This window comes from Pristiophorus japonicus, chromosome 15, assembly GCF_044704955.1.
Source record: "Pristiophorus japonicus isolate sPriJap1 chromosome 15, sPriJap1.hap1, whole genome shotgun sequence".
In the NCBI taxonomy this organism is placed as follows: Eukaryota; Metazoa; Chordata; class Chondrichthyes; family Pristiophoridae; genus Pristiophorus; species Pristiophorus japonicus.
Window position 1 is genome coordinate 65,533,405 of NC_091991.1, and position 22,242 is coordinate 65,555,646.

The following is a 22,242-nucleotide window of genomic DNA, read 5'->3' on the forward strand; positions in this document are numbered from 1 at the left end:
ACAGCCAGTGTCAGAGCCTTATTCACACAGTGCGAGAGCCCCATTATATCCAGTGGTGGCACCCCATTACAGCCAGTGCCTGAGCCCATTACACCCAGTGTCAGCACCCTATTACATCTGGCACCAGAGCCCCATTACACCCAGTGTCAGAGCCTCCTTCACAAAATGCGAGAGCCCCATTATATCCAGTGGTGGCAACCCATTACAGCTAGTGCTAGAGTCGATTACACCCAGTGCCAGTGCCCTATTACACCCAGTGCCAGAGTCCCATCACGCCCAGTGACAGAACCACATTGCACCCAATGCCAGAACCCTATTACACCCAGTGCCAGATCCCATTACACGCAAAGTCAGCATCCCATTACACCCAGTGCAAGAGCCCATTACACCCAGTGCAAAAGCCCCATTACAGCCTGTGCCAGAGCCTCAATACAGCCAGTGCCAGAGACCCATTACACGAAGTGCCAGATCCCCATTTCACCCAGTGCCAGAGCCCCATTACACCCAATGCGAGAGCCATATTACACCCAGTGCCAAAGCTCAAATACACCCAGTGCCCAAGACACATTACACGCAGTGCCAGCATACCTTATACCCAGTTCAAGCACCAATACACTCAGTGCCAGAGCCCCATTACAGCCAGAGCCGCATTACACCCACTGACAGAGGCGCATTACTGCCAGTGCCAGAGGCACATTACTACCAGTGCCAGAGGCACATTACAGCCAGAGCCAGAGCCCCATTACTACCAGAGCCAGAGCCCCATTACGACCAGTGCCAGAGTCCCATTACTACCAGTGCCAGAGGCCCATTACTTCCAGTGCCAGAGGCCCATTACTACCAGTGCCAGAGGCCCGTTACTACCAGTGCCAATGCCCAATTACCACCCACTGCCAGAGCCTCATTACAGCCAGTGCTAGAGCCCCATTGCACACAGTGCCAGAACCCATTACACCCAGTGCCAGAGGCCCATTACACCCAGTGCAAGAGCCATCTTACACTCAGAGCCAGAGCACCCTTACACCCAGTGCCAGAGCCCCATTGCACCCAGTGCCAGAGCCCCATTACACCCAGTGCCAGAGCCCCATTACACAGAGTGCCAGAGCCCGATTACACCCAGTGCCAGAGTCCCATTACACCCAGTCCCAGCGCCCCATAACAGTCAGTGCCAGAGCCCCATTACACCAGTGCCAGAGCCCCATTACACCCAGAGCCTCAATAAAGCGAGTGCCGGAGCACGATTACACCCTGTGTCAAAGCACCATTACACCCAGTGCATGAGTCCTATTACACCCAGTGCCAGACCCCATTACACCCAGTGCCAGAGGCCCATTACACCCAGTGCCCGAGCCCTCTTACACTCATTGCCAGAGCCCAATTACTCCCAGTGCCCGAGCCCATTAGTCCCAGTGACAGAGGCCAATTATATCCAGTGGCAGCAACCAATTACAGCCAGTGACAGAGCCCATTACACACGGTGCCGGCGCCCTATTACACCCTGCGCTAGAGCCCCTTTACACCCAGTGTCAGAGCCTCATTACACCCAGTGCCAGAGCCCCATTATAACCAGTGGCAGAACCCTATTACAGCCAGTGCCAGAGCCCATTACACCCAGTGCCAATGCTTTTTATACACCAAGCGCCAGTGTCCCATTATACCCAGGGCCAGAGTCTCTTTACAACCAGTTCCAGGGCCCCATTATACCGAGTGCCAAAGCCACATTACACCCAGTGCCAGAGCCCATTTCATGCAGTGCCAGAGCCCAATTACACCCAGTGACAGAGGCCCATTAGAGCCAGTGCCAAAGCCCCAGCTAACACAGTGCCAGATCCCCATTACTGTGTCAGAGGCCCATTAGAGCCAGTGCCTGAGCCCCATTACACCGGTGCCAGAGCCCCACTAGACCCAGTGGCAGAGCCCCAGTAGACATAGTGCAAGAGCCCCATTACACCCAGTGCAGAGCCCATTACTCCATGTGCCAGAGCCCCATTACACCCAGTGCCAGAGCCTCATTACACCCAGTGCAGGAGCCCATGCAGTGCCAGAGCCGCATTACACACAATGCCAGATCCCCATTACACCCAGTGCCAGAGACCCATTACACTCAATGCCAGAGCCCCATTACACCCAGTGCCAGAGGCCCATTACACAACGTGCCACAGGCCCATTACACCCGGTGCCAGAGACCTCTTACATTCGGTGCCAGAGCCCATTGGTCCCAGTGACGGAGGCCCATTATTCCCAGTGGCAGCACCCAATTACAGCCAGTGCCTGAGCCCATTACACCCAGTGTCAGCACCCTATTACAACTGGCGCCAGAGCCCCATTACACACAGTGTCAGAGCCTCATTCACACAGTGCGAGAGCCGCATTGTATCCAGCGGCAGCACACCATTACAGCCAGTGCTGGAGCCCATTTCACCCAGTGCCAGTGCTCTATTACACCCAGCGCCACAGTCCCATTACACCCAGTGACAGAACCACATTACACCCAGTGCCAGAGCCCTATTACAACCAGCGCCAGATCCCATTACACGTAGTGCCAGAGTCATTTTACACCCAGTGCAAGAGCCCATTACACCCAGTGCCAAAGCTCCATTACAGCCTGTGCCAGAGCCTCAATACAGCCAGTGCCAGAGCCCCATTACACGAAGTGCCAGAGCCCCATTCCACCCAGTGCCAGAGCCCCATTACACCAGTGCCAGAGCCTCAATACAGCCTGTGCCAGAGCCCGATTACACCTAGTGCCAGATCCTCAATACAGCCTGTGCCAGAGCCCGATTACACCCAGTGCCAGTGTCCCATTACACCCAGTGCCAGAGCCCCATTACACCAATGCCAGGGCCCCATTACACCCAGTGCCAGAGCCTCAATACAGCCTGTGCCAGAGCCCGATTACACCCAGTGCCACTGTCCCATTACACCCAGTGCCAGAGCCCCATTACACCCAGTGCCAGGGGCCCATTACACCCAGTGCCAGAGCCCTCTTACACTCAGTGCCAGAGCCCCCTTACACCCAGTGCAAGAGCCTCATTACTCCAATGCCAGAGCCCATTAGTCTCATAGACAGAGGACAATTATATCCAGTGGCAGCACCCCTTACATCCAGTGCCGGGGCCCATTACACCCAGTGCCAGAGCCACATTACACCCAGTACCAGGGGCCTATTACACTCAGTGCCACAGCCCTCTTACACCCAGTGCCAGAGCCCTATTACACCCTGTGCCAGAGCCCCAATTCACACAGTGCCAGAACCCAATTACACCCAGCGCCATAGTGTGCCAGAGCCCCAGTATAACCAGTGCCATAGTGTGCCACAGCCTCATTACACCCAGTGCCAGAGCCATATTACACCGGGTGCCAGAGCCCCATTATATGCAGTGCCAGAGCCCCATTACACCCAGTGCCAGAGCCACATTACACCGGGTGCCAGAGCCCCATTACATGCAGTGCCAGAGCCCCATTACACCCAGTGAAAGAGCCCATTACACATAGTGCCAGAGCCGCATTACACCAGTGCCAGAGCCCCATTACACCCAGAGCCTCAGTACAGCCAGTGCCAGAGCACGATTACACCCTGTGTCAAAGCACCATTATAGCCAGTGCATGAGTCCCATTACACCCAGTGCCAGAGCCCCATTACACCCAGTGCCAGAGGCCCATTACAACCAGTGCCCGAGCCCTCTTACACTCAGTGCCTGTGCCCCCTTACATTCATTGCCAGAGCCCAATTACTCCCAGTGCCAGAGCCCATTGTCCCAGTGACAGAGGCCAATTATATCCAGTGGCAGCAACCAATTACAGCCAGTGACAGAGCCGGCGCCCTATTACACCCTGCACTAGAGCCCCCTTACACCCAGTGTCAGAGCCTCATTACACCCAGTGCCAGAGCCCCATTATAACCAGTGTCAGAACTGTATTACAGCCAGTGCCGGAGCCCATTACACCCAGTACCAATGCTTTTTATACACCCAGCGCCAGTGTCCCATTATACCCAGGGCCAAATTCTCTTTACAACCAGTTCCAGGTCCCTATTATACCGAGTGCCAGAGCCCCATTACACCCAGTGCCAGAGCCCATTTCATGCAATGCCAGAGCCCAATTACACCCAGTGACAGAGGCCCATTAGAGCCAGTGCCAGAGCCCCAGCTAACACAGTGCCAGATCCCCATTACAGTGCCAGATGCCCATTAGAGCCAGTGCAGAGCCCCAGCACACCCAGTGCAGAGCCCATTACTCCATGTGCCAGAGCCCCATTACACCCAGTGCCAGAGCCCCATTACACCCAGTGCAGGAGCCCATGCAGTGCCAGAGCCGCATTACACACAGTGCTAGATCCTCATCACACAGAGTGCCAGAGCCCCATTCCACCCAGTGCCAGAGGCCCATTACACAATGTGCCACATGCCCATTACACCCAGTGCCAGAGCCCTCTTACATTCGGTGCCAGAGCCCATTAGTCCCAGTGACGGAGGCCCATTATTCCCAGTGGCAGCACCCAATTACAGCCAGTGCCTGAGCCTATTACACCCAGTGTCAGCGCCCTATTACACCTGGCGCCAGAGCCCCATTACACACAGTGTCAGAGCCTCATTCACACAGTGCGATAGCCCCATTATATCCAGTGGCAGCACCTCATTACAGCCAGTGCTGGAGCCCATTACACCCAGTGCCAGTGCTCTATTACACCCAGCGCCAGAGTCCCATTACACCCAGTCACAGAACCACATTACACCCAGTGCCAGAGCCCTATTACACCTAGCGCCAGATCCCATTACACGTAATGCCAGAGTCATTTTACACCCAGCGCAAGAGCCCATTACACCCAGTGCCAAAGCTCCATTACAGCCTGTGCCAGTGCCTCAATAGAGCCAGTGCCAGAGCCTCATTACACGAAGTGCCAGAGCCCCATTACACCCATTGCCGGAGCCCATGCAGTGCCAGAGCCCCATTACACCCTGTGCCAGAACCCCATTACACAAGTGCCAGGGACCCATTATACCCAGTGCCAGTGCCTCAATACAGCCTGTGCCAGAGCCTGATTACACCCAGTGCCAGAGCCTCAATACAGCCTGTGCCAGAGCCCGATTGCACCCAGTGCCAGTGTCCCATTACACACAGTGGCAGTGGCCCATTACACCCAGTGCCACAGGCCCATTATACCCAGTGCCAGAGCTCTATTACACCTGGCACCAGAACCCCATTACACCCAGTGTCAGAGTCTCATTCACACAGTGCGAGAGCCCCATTATATCCAGTGGTGGCACCCCATTACAGCCAGTGCCTGAGCCCATTACACCCAGTGTCAGCGCCCTATTACACCTGGCGCCAGAGCCCCATTACACACAGTGTCAGAGCCTCATTCACACAGTGCGATAGCCCCATTATATCCAGTGGCAGCACCTCATTACAGCCAGTGCTGGAGCCCATTACACCCAGTGCCAGTGCTCTATTACACCCAGCGCCAGAGTCCCATTACACCCAGTCACAGAACCACATTACACCCAGTGCCAGAGCCCTATTACACCTAGCGCCAGATCCCATTACACGTAATGCCAGAGTCATTTTACACCCAGCGCAAGAGCCCATTACACCCAGTGCCAAAGCTCCATTACAGCCTGTGCCAGAGCCTCAATAGAGCCAGTGCCAGAGCCTCATTACACGAAGTGCCAGAGCCCCATTACACCCATTGCCGGAGCCCATGCAGTGCCAGAGCCCCATTACACCCTGTGCCAGAACCCCATTACACAAGTGCCAGGGACCCATTATACCCAGTGCCAGTGCCTCAATACAGCCTGTGCCAGAGCCTGATTACACCCAGTGCCAGAGCCTCAATACAGCCTGTGCCAGAGCCCGATTGCACCCAGTGCCAGTGTCCCATTACACACAGTGGCAGTGGCCCATTACACCCAGTGCCACAGGCCCATTATACCCAGTGCCAGAGCTCTATTACACCTGGCACCAGAACCCCATTACAGCCAGTGTCAGAGCCTCATTCACACAGTGCGAGAGCCCCATTATATCCAGTGGTGGCACCCCATTACAGCCAGTGCCTGAGCCCATTACACCCAGTGTCAGCACCCTATTACATCTGGCACCAGAGCCCCATTACACCCAGTGTCAGAGCCTCCTTCACAAAATGCGAGAGCCCCATTATATCCAGTGGTGGCAACCCATTACAGCTAGTGCTAGAGTCGATTACACCCAGTGCCAGTGCCCTATTACACCCAGTGCCAGAGTCCCATCACGCCCAGTGACAGAACCACATTGCACCCAATGCCAGAACCCTATTACACCCAGTGCCAGATCCCATTACACGCAAAGTCAGCATCCCATTACACCCAGTGCAAGAGCCCATTACACCCAGTGCAAAAGCCCCATTACAGCCTGTGCCAGAGCCTCAATACAGCCAGTGCCAGAGACCCATTATACGAAGTGCCAGATCCCCATTTCACCCAGTGCCAGAGCCCCATTACACCCAATGCGAGAGCCATATTACACCCAGTGCCAAAGCTCAAATACACCCAGTGCCCAAGACACATTACACGCGGTGCCAGCATACCTTATACCCAGTTCAAGCACCAATACACTCAGTGCCAGAGCCCCATTACAGCCAGAGCCGCATTACACCCACTGACAGAGGCGCATTACTGCCAGTGCCAGAGGCACATTACTACCAGTGCCAGAGGCACATTACAGCCAGAGCCAGAGCCCCATTACTACCAGAGCCAGAGCCCCATTACGACCAGTGCCAGAGTCCCATTACTACCAGTGCCAGAGGCCCATTACTTCCAGTGCCAGAGGCCCATTACTACCAGTGCCAGAGGCCCGTTACTACCAGTGCCAATGCCCAATTACCACCCACTGCCAGAGCCTCATTACAGCCAGTGCTAGAGCCCCATTGCACACAGTGCCAGAACCCATTACACCCAGTGCCAGAGGCCCATTACACCCAGTGCAAGAGCCATCTTACACTCAGAGCCAGAGCACCCTTACACCCAGTGCCAGAGCCCCATTGCACCCAGTGCCAGAGCCCCATTACACCCAGTGCCAGAGCCCCATTACACAGAGTGCCAGAGCCCGATTACACCCAGTGCCAGAGTCCCATTACACCCAGTCCCAGCGCCCCATAACAGTCAGTGCCAGAGCCCCATTACACCAGTGCCAGAGCCCCATTACACCCAGAGCCTCAATAAAGCGAGTGCCGGAGCACGATTACACCCTGTGTCAAAGCACCATTACACCCAGTGCATGAGTCCTATTACACCCAGTGCCAGACCCCATTACACCCAGTGCCAGAGGCCCATTACACCCAGTGCCCGAGCCCTCTTACACTCATTGCCAGAGCCCAATTACTCCCAGTGCCCGAGCCCATTAGTCCCAGTGACAGAGGCCAATTATATCCAGTGGCAGCAACCAATTACAGCCAGTGACAGAGCCCATTACACACGGTGCCGGCGCCCTATTACACCCTGCGCTAGAGCCCCTTTACACCCAGTGTCAGAGCCTCATTACACCCAGTGCCAGAGCCCCATTATAACCAGTGGCAGAACCCTATTACAGCCAGTGCCAGAGCCCATTACACCCAGTGCCAATGCTTTTTATACACCAAGCGCCAGTGTCCCATTATACCCAGGGCCAGAGTCTCTTTACAACCAGTTCCAGGGCCCCATTATACCGAGTGCCAAAGCCACATTACACCCAGTGCCAGAGCCCATTTCATGCAGTGCCAGAGCCCAATTACACCCAGTGACAGAGGCCCATTAGAGCCAGTGCCAAAGCCCCAGCTAACACAGTGCCAGATCCCCATTACTGTGTCAGAGGCCCATTAGAGCCAGTGCCTGAGCCCCATTACACCCAGTGTCAGCGCCCTATTACAACTGGTGCCCGAGCCCCATTACACACAGTGTCAGAGCCTCATTCACACAGTGTGAGAGCCCCATTATATCCAGTGGCAGCACCCCATTACAGCCAGTGCTGGAGCCCATTACACCCAGTGCCAGTGCTCTATTACACCCAGCGCCAGAGTCCCATTACACCCAGTGCCAGTGTCCCATTACACCCAGTGCCAGAGCCCTATTACACCCTGTGCCAGAGCCCCAATTCACACAGTGCCAGAACACAATTACACCCAGCGCCATAGTGTGCCAGAGCCCCAGTATAACCAGTGCCATAGTGTGCCAGAGCCTCATTACACTCAGTGCTAGAGCCCCATTACATCCAGTGCGAGAGCTTCAATACAGCCAGTGCCAGAGCTGCATTACACCCAGTGCCAGACCGACATTACTCCAATTGCCAGAGCCCATTACAGGCAGTGCCAGAGCCCCATTACACCCAGTGCCAGAGCCCCATTACACACAGTGCCAGAGCCCCATTACACCCAGTGCCAGAGCCACATTACACCGGGTGCCAGAGCCCCATTACATGCAGTGCCAGAGCTCCATTACACCCAGTGAAAGAGCCCATTACACGTAGTGCCAGAGCCACGATTACACCCAGTGCCAGAGCCACATTACACCCAGTGCATGAGTCCCATTACACCCAGTGCCAGAGCCCCATTACACCCAGTGCCAGAGCCCCATTACACCCAGTGCCAGAGGCCCATTACAACCAGTGACAGAAGCCAATTATATCCTGTGGCAGCAACCAATTACAACCAGTGACAGAGCCTATTACACACGGTGCCGGCGCCCTATTACACCATGCGCTAGAGCACCCTTACACCCAGTGTCAGAGCATCATTACACCCAGTGCCAGAGCCCCATTATAACCAGTGGCAGAACCGTATTACAGCCAGTGCCGGAGCCCATTACACCCAGTGCCAATGCTTTTTATACACCCAGCGCCAGTGTCCCATTATACCCAGGGCCAAATTCTCTTCACAACCAGTTCCAGGTCCCTATTATACCGAGTGCCAGAGCCCCATTACACCCAGTGCCAGAGCCCATTTCATGTAATGCCAGAGCCCAATTACACCCAGTGACAGAGGCCCATTAGAGCCAGTGTCAGAGCCCCAGCTAACACAGTGCCAGATCCCCATTACAGTGTCAGAGGCCCATTAGAGCCAGTGCAGAGCCCCAGCACACCCAGTGCAGAGCCCATTACTCCATGTACCAGAGCCCCATTACACCCAGTGCAGGAGCCCATGCAGTGCCAGAGCCGCATTGCACACAGTGCTAGATCCCCATTCCACACAGTGCCAGAGCCCCATTACACTCAATGCCAGAGCCCCATTCCACCCAGTGCCAGAGGCCCATTACACAACGTGCCACATGCCCATTACACCCAGTGCCAGAGCCCTCTTACATTCGGTGCCAGAGCCCATTAGTCCCAGTGACGGAGGCCCATTATTCCCAGTGGCAGCACCCAATTACAGCCAGTGCCTGAGCCTATTACACCCAGTGTCAGCGCCCTATTATACCTGGCGCCAGAGCCCCATTACACACAGTGTCAGAGCCTCATTCACACAGTGCGAGAGCCCCATTATATCCAGTGGCAGCACCCCATTACAGCCAGTTCTGGAGCCCATTACACCCAGTGACAGTGCTCTATTACACCCAGCGCCAGAGTCCCATTATACCCAGTGACAGAACCACATTACACCCAGTGCCAGAGCCCTATTACACATAGCGCCAGATCCCATTACACGCAATGCCAGAGTCATTTTACACCCAGTGCAAGAGCCCATTACACCCAGTGCCAAAGCTCCATTACAGCCTGTGCCAGAGCCTCAATAGAGCCAATGCCAGAGCCCCATTACACGAAGTGCCAGAGCCCCATTACACCCATTGCCGGAGCCCATGCAGTGCCAGAGCCCCATTACACCCTGTGCCAGAGCCCCATTACACCAGTGCCAGTGCCCCATTATACCCAGTGCCAGAGCCTCAATACAGCCTGTGCCAGAGCCTGATTACACCCAGTGCCCGAGCCTCAATACAGCCTGTGCCAGAGCCCGATTGCACCCAGTGCCAGTGTCCCATTACACACAGTAGCAGTGGCCCATTACACCCACTGCCACAGGCCCATTATATCCAGTGCCAGAGCTCTATTACACCTGGCACCAGAACCCCATTACAGCCAGTGTCAGAGCCTCATTCACACAGTGCGAGAGCCCCATTATATCCAGTGGTGGCACCCCATTACAGCCAGTGCCTGAGCCCATTACACCCAGTGTCAGCACCCTATTACATCTGGCACCAGAGCCCCATTACACCCAGTGTCAGAGCCTCATTCACACAGTGCGAGAGCCCCATTATATCCAGTGGCGGCAACCCATTACAGCCGGTGCTAGAGTCGATTACACCCAGTGCCAGTGCCCTATTACACCCTGCGCCAGAGTCCCATCACGCCCAGTGACAGAACCACATTGCACCAAATGCCATAACCCTATTACACCCAGTGCCAGATCCCATTACACGCAAAGTCAGCATCCCATTACACCCAGTGCAAGAGCCCATTACACCCAGTGCAAAAGCCCCATTACAGCCTGTGCCAGAGCCTCAATGCAGCCAGTGCCAGAGACCCATTACACGAAGTGCCAGATCCCCATTTCACCCAGTGCCAGAGCCCCATTACACCCAATGCGAGAGCCATATTACACCCAGTGCCAAAGCCCAAATACACCCAGTGCCCAAGACACATTACACGCGGTGCCAGCATACCTTATACCCAGTTCAAGCACCAATACACCCAGTGCCAGAGCCCCATTACAGCCAGAGCCGCATTACACCCACTGACAGAGGCCCATTACTACCAGTGCCAGAGGCCCATTACTACCAGCGCCAGAGGCCCATTACAGCCAGAGCCCCATTACTACCAGAGCCAGAGCCCCATTACTACCAGTGCCAGAGGCCCATTACTACCAGTGCCAGAGGTCCATTACTACCAGTACCAGAGGCACATTACTACCAGTGACAGTGCCCAATTACCACCCACTGCCAGAGCCTCATTACAGCCAGTGCCAGAGCCCCATTGCACACAGTGCCAGAACGCATTACACCCAGTGCCAGAGGCCCATTACACCCAGTGCCAGAGCCCTCTTACACTCAGAGCCAGAGCACCCTTACACCCAGTGCCAGAGCCCCATTGCACCCAGTGCCAGAACCCATTACGCCCAGTGCCAGAGCCCCATTACACAGAGTGCCAGAGCCCGATTACACCCAGTGCCAGAGTCCCATTACACCCAGTCCCAGCGCCCCATAACAGTCAGTGCCAGAGCCCCATTACACCAGTGCCAGAGCCCCATTACACCCAGAGCCTCAATAAAGCCAGTGCCGGAGCATGATTACATCCTGTGTCAAAGCACCATTACACCCAGTGCATGAGTCCCATTACACCCAGTGCCAGACCCCAGTACACCCAGTGCAAGAGGCCCATTATACCAAGTGCCCGAGCCCTCTTACACTCAGTGCCAGTGCCCCCTTACACTCATTGCCAGAGCCCAATTACTCCCAGTGCCTGAGCCCATTAGTCCCAGTGACAGAGGCCAATTATATCCAGTGGCAGCACTCAATTACAGCCAGTGCCTGAGCCTATTACACCCAGTGTCAGCGCCCTATTACAACTGGCGCCAGAGCCCCATTACACACAGTGTCAGAGCCTCATTCACACAGTGCGAGAGCCCCATTCTATCCAGTGGCAGCACCCCATTACAGCCAGTGCTGGAGCCCATTACACCCAGTGCCAGTGCTCTATTACACCCAGCGCCAGAGTCCCATTACACCCAGTGCCAGTGTCCCATTACACCCAGTGCCAGAGCCCCATTACACCAATGCCAGGGCCCCATTGCACCCAGTGCCAGAGCCTCAATACAGCCTGTGCCAGAGCCCGATTACACCCAGTGCCACAGTCCCATTACACCCAGTGCCGGGGCCCCAATTCACACATTGCCAGAACCCAATTACACCCAGCGCCATAGTGTGCCAGAGCCCCAGTATAACCAGTGCCATAGTGTGCCACAGCCTCATTACACCCAGTGCCAGAACCCCATTACATCCAGTGTGAGAGCTTCAATACAGCCAGTGCCAGAGCCACATTACACCCAGAACCAGGGGCCTATTACACTCAGTGCCACAGCCCTCTTACACCCAGTGCCAGAACCCAATTACACCCAGCGCCATAGTATGCCAGAGCCCCAGTATAACCAGTGTCATAGTGTGCCACAGCCTCATTACAGGCAGTGCCAGAGCCCCATTACACCCAGTGCCAGAGCCCCATTACACACAGTGCCAGGGCCCCATTACACCCAGTGCCAGAGCCACATTACACCGGGTGCCAGAGCCCCATTACATGCAGTACCAGAGCCCCAATACACCCAGTGAAAGAGCCCATTACACGTAGTGCCAGAGCCACATTACACCCAATGCCAGAGCCCCATTACACCAGTGCCAGAGCCCCATTACACCCAGAGCCTCAGTACAGCCAGTGCCAGAGCCCTATTACACCTAGCGCCAGATCCCATTACACGCAATGCCAGAGTCATTTTACACCCAGTGCAAGAGCCCATTACACCCAGTGCTAAAGCTCCATTACAGCCTGTGCCAGAGCCTCAATAGAGCCAATGCCAGAGCCCCATTACACGAAGTGCCAGAGCCCCATTACACCCATTGCCGGAGCCCATGCAGTGCCAGAACCCATTACACCCAGTGCCAGAACCCCATTAAACAAGTGCCAGGGCCCCATTATACCCAGTGCCAGAGCCTCAATACAGCCTGTGCCAGAGCCTGATTACACCCAGTGCCAGAGCCTCAATACAGCCTGTGCCAGAGCCCGATTGCACCCAGTGCCAGTGTCCCATTACACACAGTGGCAGTGGCCCATTACACCCAGTGCCACAGGCCCATTATACCCAGGCCAGAGCTCTATTACACCTGGCACCAGAACCCCATTACACCCAGTGTCAGAGCCTCATTCACACAGTGCGAGAGCCCCATTATATCCAGTGGTGGCACCCCATTACAGCCAGTGCCTGAGCCCATTACACCCAGTGTCAGCACCCTATTACATCTGGCACCAGAGCCCCATTACACCCAGTGTCAGAGCCTCCTTCACACAATGCGAGAGCCCCATTATATCCAGTGGTGGCAACCCATTACAGCCAGTGCTAGAGTCGATTACACCCAGTGCCAGTGCCCTATTACACCCAGCGCCAGAGTCCCATCACGCCCAGTGACAGAACCACATTGCACCCAATGCCAGAACCCTATTACACCCAGTGCCAGATCCCATTACACGCAAAGTCAGCATCCCATTACACCCAGTGCAAGAGCCCATTACACCCAGTGCAAAAGCCCCATTACAGCCTGTGCCAGAGCCTCAATACAGCCAGTGCCAGAGACCCATTACACGAAGTGCCAGATCCCCATTTCACCCAGTGCCAGAGCCCCATTACACCCAATGCGAGAGCCATATTATACCCAGTGCCAAAGCCCAAATACACCCAGTGCCCAAGACACATTACACGCGGTGCCAGCATACCTTATACCCAGTTCAAGCACCAATACACCCAGTGCCAGAGCCCCATTACAGCCAGAGCCGCATTACACCCACTGACAGAGGCCCATTACTGCCAGTGCCAGAGGCCCATTACTACCAGTGCCAGAGGCCCATTACAGCCAGAGCCAGAGCCCCATTACTACCAGAGCCAGCGGTCCATTACTACCAGTGCCAGAGACCCATTACAACCAGAGCCAGAGTCCCGTTACTATCAGTGCCAGAGGTCCACTACTTCCAGAGCCAGAGGCCCATTACTACCAGTACCAGAGGCACATTACTACCAGTGCCAGTGCCCAATTACCACCCACTGCCAGAGCCTCATTACAGCCCGTGCCAGAGCCCCATTGCACACAGTGCCAGAACCCATTACACCCAGTGCCAGAGGCCCATTACACAGAGTGCCAGAGCCCGATTACACCCAGTGCCAGAGCCCCATTACACAGAGTGCCAGAGCCCGATTACACCCAGTGCCAGAGCCCTCTTACACTCAGAGCCAGAGCACCCTTACACCCAGTGCCAGAGCCCCATTGCACCCTGTGCCAGAACCCATTACACCCAGTGCCAGAGCCCCATTACACAGAGTGCCAGAGCCCGATTACACCCAGTGCCAGAGCCCTCTTACACTCAGAGCCAGAGCACCCTTACACCCAGTGCCAGAGCCCCATTGCACCCAGTGCCAGAACCCATTACACCCAGTGCCAGAGCCCCATTACACAGAGTGCCAGAGCCCGATTACACCCAGTGCCAGAGTCCCATTACACCCAGTGCCAGAGCTCTATTACACCTGGCACCAGAACCCCATTACACCCAGTGTCAGAGCCTCATTCACACAGTGCGAGAGCCCCATTATATCCAGTGGTGGCACCCCATTACAGCCAGTGCCTGAGCCCATTACACCCAGTGTCAGCACCCTATTACATCTGGCACCAGAGCCCTATTACACCCAGTGTCAGAGCCTCCTTCACACAATGCGAGAGCCCCATTATATCCAGTGGCGGCAACCCATTACAGCCAGTGCTAGAGTTGATTACACCCAGTGCCAGTGCCCTATTACACCCAGCGCCAGAGTCCCATCACACCCAGTGACAGAACCACAATGCACCCAATGCCAGAACCCTATTATACCCAGTGCCAGATCCCATTACACGCAAAGTCAGCATCCCATTACACCCAGTGCAAGAGCCCATTACACCCAGTGCAAAAGCCCCATTACAGCCTGTGCCAGAGCCTCAATACAGCCAGTGCCAGAGACCCATTACACGAAGTGCCAGTTCCCCATTTCACCCAGTGCCAGAGCCCCATTACACCCAATGCGAGAGCCATATTACACCCAGTGCCAAAGCCCAAATACACCCAGTGCCCAAGACAAATTACACGCAGTGCCAGCGTACCTTATACCCAGTTCAAGCACCAATACACCCAGTGCCAGAGCCCCATTACAGCCAGAGCCGCATTACACCCACTGACAGAGGCCCATTACTGCCAGTGCCAGAGGCCCATTACTACCAGTGCCAGAGGCCCATTACAGCCAGAGCCCCATTACTACCAGAGCCAGAGCCCCATTACTACCAGTGCCAGAGGTCCATTACTACCAGTGCCAGATGCCCATTACAACCAGAGTCAGAGTCTCATTACTACCAGTGCCAGAGGCCCATTACTTCCAGTGCCAGAGGCCCATTACTACCAGTGCCAGAGGCACATTTCTACCAGTGCCAGTGCCCAATTACCACCCACTGCCAGAGCCTCATTACAGCCAGTGCCAGAGCCCCATTGCACACAGTGCCAGAACCCATTACACCCAGTGCCAGAGGCCCATTACACCCAGTGCCAGAGCCCTCTTACACTCAGAGCCAGAGCACCCTTACATCCAGTGCCAGAGCCCCATTGCACCCAGTGCCCGAACCCATTACACCCAGTGCCAGAGCCCCATTACACAGAGTGCCAGAGCCCGATTACACCCAGTGCCAGAGTCCCATTACACCCAGTCCCAGCGCCCCATAACAGTCAGTGCCAGAGCCCCATTACACCCAGTGCCAGAGCCCCATTACACAGAGTGCCAGAGCCCGATTACACCCAGTGCCAGAGTCCCATTACACCCAGTCCCAGCGCCCCATAACAGTCAGTGCCAGAGCCCCATTACACCAGTGCCAGAGCCCCATTACACCCAGAGCCTCAATAAAGCCAGTGCCGGAGCACGATTACACCCTGTGTCAAAGCACCATTACACCCAGTGCATGAGTCCCATTACACCCAGTGCCAGACCCCATTACACACAGTGCCAGAGGCTCATTACACCCAGTGCCCGAGCCCTCTTACACTCAGTGCCAGTGCCCCCTTACACTCATTGCCAGAGCCCAATTACTCCCAGTGCCCGAGCCCATTAGTCCCAGTGACAGAGGCCAATTATATCCAGTGGCAGCAACCAATTACAGCCAGTGTCAGAGCCCATTACACACGGTGCCGTCGCCCTAATACACCCTGCGTTAGAGCCCCTTTACACCCAGTGTCAGAGCCTCATTACACCCAGTGCCAGAGCCCCATTATAACCAGTGGCAGAACCCTATTACAGCCAGTGCCAGAGCCCATTACACCCAGTGCCAATGCTTTTTATACACCAAGCGCCAGTGTTCCATTATACTCAGGGCCAGAGTCTCTTTACGACGAGTTCCAGGGCCCCATTATACCGAGTGCCAAAGCCACATTACACTCAGTGCCAGAGCCCATTTCATGCAGTGCCAGAGCCCAATTACACCCAGTGACAGAGGCCCATTAGAGCCAGTGCCAAAGCCCCAGCTAACACAGTGCCAGATCCCCATTACTGTGTCAGAGGCCCATTAGACCCAGTGCCTGAGCCCCATTACACCGGTGCCAGAGCCCCACTAGACCCAGTGGCAGAGCCCCAGTACACATAGTGCCAGAGCCCCATTACACCCAGTGCAGAGCCCATTACTCCATGTGCCAGAGCCCCATTACACCCAGTGCCAGAGCCTCATTACACCCAGTGCAGGAGCCCATGCAGTGCCAGAGCCGCATTACACACAGTGCTAGATCCCCATTACACCCAGTGCCAGAGACCCATTACACTCAATGCCAGAGCCCCATTCCACCCAGTGCCAGAGGCCCATTACACAACGTGCCACAGGCCCATTACACCCGGTGCCAGAGACCTCTTACATTCGGTGCCAGAGCCCATTGGTCCCAGTGACAGAGGCCCATTATTCCCAGTGGCAGCACCCAATTACATCCAGTGCCTGAGCCCATTACACCCAGTGTCAGCACCCTATTACAACTGGCACCAGAGCCCCATTACACACAGTGTCAGAGCCTCATTCACACAGTGCGAGAGCCGCATTGTATCCAGCGGCAGCACACCATTACAGCCAGTGCTGGAGCCCATTTCACCCAGTGCCAGTGCTCTATTACACCCAGCGCCACAGTCCCATTATACACAGTGACAGAACCACATTACACCCAGTGCCAGAGCCCTATTACAACCAGCGCCAGATCCCATTACACGTAGTGCCAGAGTCATTTTACACCCAGTGCAAGAGCCCATTACACCCAGTGCCAAAGCTCCATTACAGCCTGTGCCAGAGCCTCAATAGAGCCAGTGCCAGAGCCCCATTACACGAAGTGCCAGAGCCCCATTCCACCCAGTGCCAGAGCCCCATTACACCAGTGCCAGAGCCTCAATACAGCCTGTGCCAGAGCCCGATTACACCTAGTGCCAGATCCTCAATACAGCCTGTGCCAGAGCCCGATTACACGCAGTGCCAGTGTCCCATTACACCCAGTGCCAGAGCCCCATTACGCCAGTGCCAGAGCCTCAATACAGCCTGTGCCAGAGCCCGATTACACCTAGTGCCAGATCCTCAATACAGCCTGTGCCAGAGCCCGATTACACCCAGTGCCAGTGCCCCATTACACCAATGCCAGGGCCCCATTACACCCAGTGCCAGAGCCTCAATACAGCCTGTGCCAGAGCCCGATTACACCCAGTGCCACAGTCCCATTACACCCAGTGCCAGAGCCCCATTACACTCATTTCCAGAGCCCCATTACACCCAGTGCCAGGGGCCCATTACACCCAGTGCCAGAGCCCTCTTACACTCAGTGCCAGAGCCCCCTTACACCCAGTGCAAGAGCCTCATTACTCCAATGCCAGAGCCCATTAGTCCCATAGACAGAGGCCAATTATATCCAGTGGAAGCACCCCTTACATCCAGTGCAGGGGCCCATTACACCCAGTGCCAGAGCCACATTACACCCAGTACCATGGGCCTATTACACTCAGTGCCACAGCCCTCTTACACCCAGTGCCACAGCCCTATTACACCCTGTGCCAGAGTCCCAATTCACACATTGCCAGAACCCAATTACACCCAGCGCCATAGTGTGCCAGAGCCCCAGTATAACCAGTGCCATAGTGTGCCACAGTCTTATTACACCCAGTGCCAGAGCCCCATTACATCCAGTGCGAGAGCTTTAATACAGCCAGTGCCAGAGCACCATTACACCCAGTACCAGACCGACATTACACCAATTGCCAGAGCCCATTACAGGCAGTGCCAGAGCCCCATTACACCCAGTGCCAGAGCCCCATTACACACAGTGCCAGAGCCCCATTACATGCAGTGCCAGAGCCACATTACACCGGGTGCCAGAGCCCCATTACATGCAGTGCCAGAGCTCCATTACACCCAGTGAAAGAGCCCATTACACGTAGTGCCAGAGCCACATTACACCCAGTGCCAGAGCCCCATTATAACAGTGCCAGAGCCCCATTACACCCAGAGCCTCAGTATAGCCAGTGCCAGAGCCCTATTACACCTAGCGCCAGATCCCATTACACGCAATGCCAGAGTCATTTTACACCCAGTGCAAGAGCCCATTACATCCAGTGCTAAAGCTCCATTACAGCCTGTGCCAGAGCCTCAATAGAGCCAATGCCAGAGCCCGATTACACGAAGTGCCAGAGCCCCATTACACCCATTGCCGGAGCCCATGCAGTGCCAGAGCCCCATTACACCCAGTGCCAGAACCCCATTAAACAAGTGCCAGGGCCTCATTATATCCAGTGTCAGAGCCTCATTCACACAGTGCGAGAGCCGCATTGTATCCAGCGGCAGCACACCATTACAGCCAGTGCTGGAGCCCATTTCACCCAGTGCCGGTGCTCTATTACACCCAGCGCCACAGTCCCATTACACCCAGTGACAGAACCACATTACACCCAGTGCCAGAGCCCTATTACAACCAGCGCCAGATCCCATTACACGTAGTGCCAGAGTCATTTTACACCCAGTGCAAGAGCCCATTACACCCAGTGCCAAAGCTCCATTACTGCCTGTGCCAGAGCCTCAATAGAGCCAGTGCCAGAGCCCCATTACACGAAGTGCCAGAGCCCCATTCCACCCAGTGCCAGAGCCCCATTACACCAGTGCCAGAGCCTCAATACAGCCTGTGCCAGAGCCCGATTACACCCAGTGCCAGTGTCCCATTACACCCAGTGCCAGAGCCCTATTACACCAATGCCAGGGCCCCATTACTCCCAGTGCCAGAGCCTCAATACAGCCTGTGCCAGAGCCCGATTACACCCAGTGCCACAGTCCCATTACACCCAGTGCCAGAGCCCCATTACACCCAGTGCCAGGGGCCCATTACACCCAGTGCCAGAGCCCTCTTACACTCAGTGCCAGAGCCCCCTTACACCCAGTGCAAGAGCTTCATTACTCCAAAGCCAGAGCCCATTAGTCCCATAGACAGAGGCCAATTATATCCAGTGGCAGCACCCCTTACATCGAGTGCCGGGGCCCATTACACCCAGTGCCAGAGCCACATTACACCCAGTACCAGGGGCCTATTACACTCAGTGCCACAGCTCTCTTACACCCAGTGCCAGAGCCCTATTACACCCTGTGCCAGAGCCCCAATTCACACATTGCCAGAACCCAATTACACCCAGCGCCATAGTGTGCCAGAGCCCCAGTATGACCAGTGCCATAGTGTGCCACAGCCTCATTACACCCAGTGCCAGAGCCCTATTACATCCAGTGCGAGAGCCTCAATACAGCCAGTGCCAGAGCTCCATTACACCCAGTGCCAGACCGACATTACACCAATTGCCAGAGCCCATTACAGGCAGTGCCAGAGCCCCATTACACCCAGTGCCAGAGCCCCATTACACACAGTGCCAGAGCCCCATTACACCCAGTGCCAGAGCCACATTACACCGGGTGCCAGAGCCCCATTACATGCAGTGCCAGCGCCCCATTACACCCAGTGAAAGAGCCCATTACACGTAGTGCCACAGCCCTCTTACACCCAGTGCCAGAGCCCTATTACACCCTGTGCCAGAGCCCCAATTCACACATTGCCAGAACCCAATTACACCCAGCGCCATAGTGTGCCAGAGCCCCAGTATAACCAGTGCCATAGTGTGCCACAGCCACATTACACCCAGTGCCAGAGCCCTATTACATCCAGTGCGAGAGCCTCAATACAGCCAGTGCCAGAGCTCCATTACACCCAGTGCCAGACCGACATTACACCAATTGCCAGAGCCCATTACAGGCAGTGCCAGAGCCCCATTACACCCAGTGCCAGAGCCCCATTACACACAGTGCCAGAGCCCCATTACACCCAGTGCCAGAGCCACATTACACCGGGTGCCAGAACCCCATTACATGCAGTGCCAGCGCCCCATTACACCCAGTGAAAGAGCCCATTACACGTAGTGCCAGAGCCGTATTACACCCAGTGCCAGAGCCCCATTACACCAGTGCCAGAGCCCCATTACACCCAGAGCCTCAGTACAGCCAGTGCCAGAGCACGATTACACCCTGTGTCAAAGCACCATTACACCCAGTGCATGAGTCCCATTACACCCAGTGCCAGAGTCCCATTACACCCAGGGCCAGAGGCCCATTACAACCAGTGACCGAGCCCTCTTACACTCAGTGACAGTGCCCCCTTACATTCATTGCCAGAGCCCAATTACTCCCAGTGCCAGAGCCCATTAGTCCCAGTGACAGAGGCCAATTATATCCAGTGGCAGCAACCAATTACAGCAAGTGACAGAGCCCATCACACACGGTGCCGGCGCCCTATTACACCATGCGCTAGAGCCCCCTTACACCCAGTGTCAGAGCCTCATTACACCCAGTGCCAGAGCCCCATTATAACCAGTGGCAGAATCGTATTACAGCCAGTGCCAGAGCCCATTACACCCAGTGCCAATGCTTTTTATACACCCAGCGCCAGTGTCCCATTATACCCAGGGCCAAATTCTCTTCACAACCAGTTCCAGGTCCCTATTATACCGAGTGCCAGAGCCACATTACACCCAGTGCCAGAGCCCATTTCATGCAATGCCAGAGCCCAATTACACCCAGTGACAGAGGCCCATTAGAGCCAGTGCCAGAGCCCCAGCCAACACAGTGCCAGACCCCCATTACAGTGCCAGAGGCCCATTAGAGCCAGTGCAGAGCCCCAGCACACCCAGTGCAGAGCCCATTACTCCATGTGCCAGAGCCCCATTACACCCAGTGCCAGAGCCCCATTACAACCAGTGCAGGAGCCCATGCAGTGCCAGAGCCGCATTACACACAGTGCTAGATCCTCATCACACACAGTGCCAGAGCCCCATTACACTCAATGCCAGAGCCCCATTCCACCCAGTGCCAGAGGCCCATTACACAACGTGCCACATGCCCATTGCACCCAGTGCCAGAGCCCTCTTACATTCGGTGCCAGAGCCCATGTCCCAGTGACAGAGGCCCAATATTCCCAGTGGCAGCACCCAATTACAGCCAGTGTCTGAGCCTATTACACCCAGTGTCAGCGCCCTATTACAACTGGCGCCAGAGCCCCATTACACACAGTGTCAGAGCCTCATTCACACAGTGCGAGAGCCCCATTATATCCAGTGGCAGCACCCCATTACAGCCAGTGCTGGAGCCCATTACACCCAGTGCCAGTGCTCTATTACACCCAGCGCCAGAGTCCCATTACACCCAGTCACAGAACCACATTACACCCAGTGCCAGAGCCCCATTACACCAATGCCAGGGCCCCATTACACCCAGTGCCAGAGTCTCAATACAGCCTGTGCCAGAGCCCGATTACACCCAGTGCCACAGTCCCATTACACCCAGTGCCAGAGCCCCATTACACTCATTGCCAGAGCCCCATTACACCCAGTGCCAGGGGCCCATTACACCCAGTGCCAGAGCCCTCTTACACTCAGTGCCAGAGCCCCCTTACACCCAGTGCAAGAGCTTCATTACTCCAATGCCAGAGCCCATTAGTCGCATAGACAGAGGCCAATTATATCCAGTGGCAGCAGCCCTTACATCCAGTGCCGGGGCCCATTACACCCAGTGCCAGAGCCACATTACACCCAGTACCAGGGGCCTATTACACTCAGTGCCACAGCCCTCTTACACCCAATGCCAGGGCCCCATTACACCCAGTGCCAGAGCCCCATTACACCAATGCCAGGGCCCCATTACACCCAGTGCCAGAGCCTCAATACAGCCTGTGCCAGAGCCCAATTACACCCAGTGCCACAGTCCCATTACACCCAGTGCCAGTGGCCCATTACACCCAGTGCCAGAGCCCTCTTACACTCAGTGCCAGAGCCCCCTTACACCCAGTGCAAGAGCCTCATTACTCCAATGCCAGAGCCCATTAGTCCCATAGACAGAGGCCAATTATATCCAGTGGCAGCAGCCCTTACATCCAGTG